Source organism: Coenobita brevimanus, chromosome 110, assembly GCF_032717465.1.
Source record: "Coenobita brevimanus isolate Jiangsu-jjx chromosome 110, ASM3271746v2, whole genome shotgun sequence".
NCBI classification, from domain to species: Eukaryota; Metazoa; Arthropoda; class Malacostraca; order Decapoda; family Coenobitidae; genus Coenobita; species Coenobita brevimanus.
Window position 1 is genome coordinate 28,854,204 of NC_137063.1, and position 6,115 is coordinate 28,860,318.

General features: G+C 41.7%; 1 non-coding gene across 1 annotated transcript; it reads left to right on the forward strand.

Annotated features, from left to right (window-relative positions):
- The first annotated feature begins 5,451 nt into the window (after window positions 1–5,451).
- LOC145417606 (5S ribosomal RNA) lies at window positions 5,452–5,570 on the forward strand. Its single transcript, XR_013900511.1, has one exon. It is a non-coding gene; the product is annotated as a 5S ribosomal RNA (ribosomal RNA).
- The last annotated feature ends 545 nt before the right edge of the window (window positions 5,571–6,115 follow it).

A 6,115-nucleotide genomic window follows, 5' to 3' on the forward strand; every position in this document is an offset into this window, starting at 1 on the left:
CATCATCATCATCATCAGCAGCAGCAGCAGCTGGAGCACAACCCCGTTTGAGATGTAGGGCAATTTCTCAACCACTTGCCCACCTATATTCATTTTTTTTTTTTTAATCGAGGCGAAGATGCAATTGACAGGTTGGTGATGATTGGCTGAATGCAACATTACTTCATAATCTCTGTACTCGTTAGCATTATTAATTGACAGCATACCTGTATATCTGAGGGGTAAATTTGGGTTAGTAAATGTTATTCGGACTTGCTGCATTCAGCCAATCATTAGCCTACCAACTTGTCATGTGCATCTTCGTCTCAATAAAAACAAAAAATAAGCATAGGCTTGTGTCAGTATGGTCAGGGCACAGCGTACTTGTATATACATCATCATCATCACCATTATCATCATCTTCATCATCATCATACTTCCCACTGATACACAGGGCGGGAGGAGTCCAGCAACAGGAACAGGAAATGAAGCTGAAAAACTATCATCAGAGTAACGAATCAAATACTGTAAGCCAACCAGCAATTTACTAATTATATCAGCCTTCGGAATTATAAGTTGTATCTCACACAAGACATGGCTTCAAAACGTTGAGTAAAGACCATTCCATTGACTGCCAGGTTGAAGGTATGCAACCTTGTATAGTAAAGGGACAAAAGTTCGCCTACTATTGCATAACATCTATTTCACACTTACGGCATGTCTACCACTTTCCTCCCTGATACGTCTTTTCAACGAGCATCGTCCACGGGCAGGGAAACATACCAAGTCTCCCACAGCTTAGAAATATTATTCAACGGAAGAAAGTGAGAAGTAAGGAGGTGAAAACATAGGAACTTTAGTTCTCGACTGTATGTATATTTCCATAAATATCCCTTCATTTATCCATTCCTATCACACACCAATTCTTTTGCTTCCTCAGTAATCACACCTCGCTTAACTTCGTACACATATTATCTCCATCCACCTTCTTGTTCTACCACGTCGCTTCCTACCCTGGGACAGTACATCGTTTTCACATTCCTGTTCCCACCCATCCTTTCAGTACAGCCACACCATCTCACCACACCTTCATTTACACCTTAATCATTATACTTCCTTTTGTAACAGTTTTTTACTATCTTTTATACTTATCTTTTCTGCATCTGTGATGCTAGATCGTAGCGTAATCGTCTCGAGATACGTTTGCCCTAAGTCTAGGGTTCAAATCTATGCAGTGGCGGATATTTACAGTAAAGTGAGTACTGGTAGAAAGCCTCTTCATATGCTTGCATTTGTTCGCAACCAATCGGTTCTAGCAATGGCATATACTGACGCTAACACAAACATAGCAGTTACAATACTTCAACTTTCATATACAGACACCCTTTCTCTATTCGCATATCGCCCAGGTGGGGAGGGGTTAAATCTAGCCATCACCCTCCCTTTGAGGTAATCGCCCAGTCCTGCAGTGGACCTAATATGAAGTGATGCAGATAGTTACAAATTATCCTTTCCAACCTACGCAAACCACATGGATTCCTTATATACACGTGCCTTGTCTGCGATGTAATAAGATCCAGATGTGGTGGAGTGGAAGGACTGAGAGCAAGAGTGGGAGTGCATGTTCATCTTCTCCTGGGATTTGATTTAGCTGCAATCACAGTGGCACATGCCATAACCAAAACATAAATGCCTGGTGATTTAGTGTACTAAGATGTTTCAGCCGGATGCGGGTTCATAATTTGTTCAAATCCGATGGATTGCATGAGTTCATTTCTCATATAATACCACCAACGAGAGAGTGACTAGTCATTCTTGCGATGAATGTCTGAACTGAACAGTTTAGACCCAGACCCCTAAGCTCCCGATGAGACCACAAAGGCGTAATGTAATGAGAGAGAGAGAGAGAGAGAGAGAGAGAGAGAGAGAGAGAGAGAGAGAATCTTGTCTGGCATGGTAAGTTGTAGTTAAAGGCAGCATAAGTTTGACAGCTTGTAATGAGAGCTATACGGTTAACTACTCTTTATGGTGACGTCTTCAAACAGTTTACTTTTTAATATCTCCAGGCGATTTCATTGAACTTAGAAAAGATCTCTCATAATGAAGGGATTAATGAAAGCTGTATTATGACCTCCCCAGTTTGAGAGCGAAAAAAAAAAAAAAAAACATTCCTAAGATTGTATAAAAGCGTGCGGGGACGGTAAGAGTAAATAAATCAATAAAAAGACTCGCCGTAGGAAAATCTATAGCCCTTAAATCCGATGATCGCACTTTATAACTTGTTCTTGCTGCCATCAGACGATTTTATTCAGCTTTGAAGAAACTTTTCCAACGGGAGATGTTATATAGCCTTCAATAATCCCTCTCCACTGCTAAAGGTATGTGCTTAGTTATATACACTCGTCTGGTGGTAGCAAGAGTTATATATATATATATATATATATATATATATATATATATATATATATATATATATATATATATATATAGCCAACGTTATGAGATTAAAAATGTAATAGGTGTAAACCCGTTCATACCTATGACTTACTTTTCAGCTTATAATTGCTTCCTCCAGATTAATTAATTTCAACTTAGGCAAGACCTCTCGTGCTGAAAGGGTTAATGATAACTGTACCTACCTCCTGCAGCTGGAAGTGTCTCCTAAGTTGAAATCGTGTGGAGGTACTGAGGATGAGACAAGATGGACCTATTCAGAGGGCAGAACACCCACACCCAGCTGTTGGTACAAGAGACCAGCATCTGACTCTGCCCTGTAACTTTGACCTTCGATCCAATGTTCTCAGAACTGAATGGCTTTACCCTAAACTGACTCAGCGCTTCTGCCAAGTTTGGTTAAATCGGAGTAAAGTGAATAATACTGTTAACACACACACACACACACACACACACACACACACACACACACACACACACACACACACACACACACACCTGGCAATAATTATACTTGTAGCGTTATTACATGCCCGGGTGTTATGAGAACAAGTGATGCCAGGCACAACAGCACATACTGGCTTGTTTCTGCCAATTAGTGTCAGTGCACAATTAAAGTCAAAGGTAATGGCGCAAATGTTTCCAAGTTATGCCCTCTGAAAATCCGTGATCTTGCATTTGACATTTCAAGGTCACTTATGGTCAAAGGTCAAGGTGCCAATTAAAAACCCATATGGGATTTCCTGTACGTTGATAACTGTCATGAATCAAATTCGCGACATTTCCCTTTTGTGAGAAGCCACGAACTATTAGTGGAAAACTCACTGTTTATCGTTCAGTTAACCGCTCATTCAGATGGAAGCTTTGTCAAATCAATTTTTCATTGTCATGCGTGATCGTCTCTGTGTGAGACATTAGCGCTTCCGCTGAGCGATTTGTTTTGGGCGCGTTTCGCTCATTCGACCGTTAAAAAATGCGGCCTACTGCTCCCTTTTTCTTTCCCACGACTTACTCAGTCCAGTGTTTGCTCTGACGGAGGAAGGATCTGTGCTCCAACAAGTGAGAAGTCAGCCAGGCTCTACTCAGACCACAGTCTCCAGTGCTCCCATCCTTTGGTGATACAAAGCATTCATCGACTAGTATTTCTTTTTTGTATTATCCTAGTTTTAAGAGCTTAGTTAAGGTGTTTTTCCTAGGCGTAAGAATTTAGCTCGTGTGTGAGTGAGTGAGTGCGATCTCATTAAATTGATTTGAAATGTAACGTTAAATTTATTTTTGTAATCAATAAATTTAACAGTTCTTTTTATTGAGCTTAATGTAATGTAAACTCTTGTTTCATTTCTCCGCAGTTAAGCTTATTTCTCTTATAGCTCCTAGCTTGCATAAACGTTTGCCATTCATAACTGGTACTTAGGCCAGTTTTGTGTATTAAGCTTAAAATCCGTTGTGCCACCTAGGAGTTAAGCATCAGCAAGAACCTGATATTATTATTAGTATTAGTTATTTATTGTCAGGGGTGAAGTAACTTTCTCCAGAGGCTAACAGTACTAATTCAGCATTTGTGAGTAATTAGTCTCTGCTGTGTACTGTTGAGAAAGTTTATAAAATCTCGTTCTTAGAGAATCGTAGCAAGTCAGCGTAAAGTAATCGTTGCTTGATGTAGCAAGACAATCATTGTCCCCTGCTCTTCAATATTGTTGAACATTATTATCAATTAAATAATATTTAAGCATTTATTTTAAAAATTCCGTGATATTTTAAAAACCCCGTGACAATAACAGTAAATATATCTCAATCTTCAACCAGTTTCGAGTTATAGCCCCCTGAATATCCGTGACCTTGAGTATGACCTTTCATAGTCGTTCAAGGCCAAAGGTCTTGGTGTCAAATGAAAGCCCATATTACGAGTTCCTATATGTTCCTAATAGTATCTCTATCTTCACCTGTTTTCAAGTTACAGTCCTCTGAAAATCCATGACCTTGATTTTGACCTTTCAAGGTCAATCAGTTACCTCCAAAATTTGATTACATTATTTGGCGACCAGTGCCCACATCCTGAAAGTTTCATGCAATTTCACTCAGCCGTTTTTCCGTAATGCTGCTAACAAATATAGAAACAAACAAACAAGCAAACAAACTCCACCAATAACAATACCTCGTTGGACTCCGTCCGGGTGAGGTAATAAATGTCAAGGGACTGAAGAATGTTGACGCGTATGAGGTTGAGGCAAGTGACGTGGGAGTTCATAGTGGTGCCTTACGTGGCATGGAAGGTGTATGAGGAGGAAATGGACAATGTGAGTGTATTTAAGTACTTGGGTAGTGTGATGAGTAATGATGAAAGTTTAGAGGGGGAAGTGCTTGAAAGGGTGCAACAGGGAAGAAAGGTTGCTGGTTCCTTGAAAGCAGTGATAAGAAACAGGGAAGTGAGCATGGAAGTGAAAAAGCTGCTACATGACAGTATTGTGATACCAACTCTAACGTATGGATGTGAAGCTTGGACCTTGTTGGAGGTACAGAAGTCAAGAGTGGTAGCAGTGGAAATGAGTTATTTGAGAGTAGCATGTAGAGTCACATGGAGAGACAGACTGACAAATGAGGAGGTGAAGGAGAGTTCTGGTGTGGATGTGATTGGAAACATTAGGAGAAACACACTGAGGTGGTTTGGACATGTGGAGAGGATGGAGAGCGAGACTCTGACGAGGAGAGTGTACAGTATGTGAGTGAGGTGGAGGGGGGGAGAGGGAGGGGGAGGCAGAGGATGAGATGGAGGGATGGAGTGGAGTGGTATATGAAAGAGGGGGGTGTGAGCTGGGAGCAGGGGAGTGAAATGGCGGGGGACAGGGCGACATGGAGGCGATTTGTTTGTGGCCACCCCTTACGGGATTAAGGCGTCTGGCGATAGATAGATAGATAGACAGATAGATATTGTTCGTTGATACGTCAAGAACGACACACAAACAGGCCAGGATGTTAATGAAAGGCTGCTGAATGCTTTAGGGTTTTATTCCTTCAATGGCCAACGGCCATACCACGTTGAGTACACCGCTTCCCGTCCGATCAGCGAAGTTAAGCAACGTTGGGTCTGGTTAGTACCTGGATGGGTGACCGCCTGGGAACACCAGATGCTGTTGGCATCCCTACGTGTCAAGTGGGGTTGGTGGAGGATTAGTGCCCCTCCCTGTAAAACAATTAACTCTAAGCCCTTTTCCACCCCGTTTGGGATACATGGCGTCTGGCAATGAATGAAAAAAATGAATGAAGTCACAGCTGGGGTACTCGTACTGTACATTTGCAAAACACCAGTCTCTCTCTCTCTCTCTCTCTCTCTCTCTCTCTCTCTCTCTCTCTCTCTCTCTCTCTCTCTCTCTCTCTCCTAATTGCTCACTGTCCGTTCATTGACTGCCAGTCACTGACTCTCTGACAGACTACTCCATCCTTCACTGACTAAACTGTCTGACTGGCTCTTGCTCACTAACTACCACTGGCTCACTGACACGCTGCCACACACGAAACTAAATTCAGGGGCGGATTGATCCCTCTAAATACCCCCCTCCCCCAACTCCACCTCCAGAACAATACAGGATATTCTAGAGCCCAGGAGAGAACTCATTTTCTCGTGCAAATCCGTGTATTCTAGACCCTAGGAGAGAACTCACATTTTCCTATACAATAATTTACT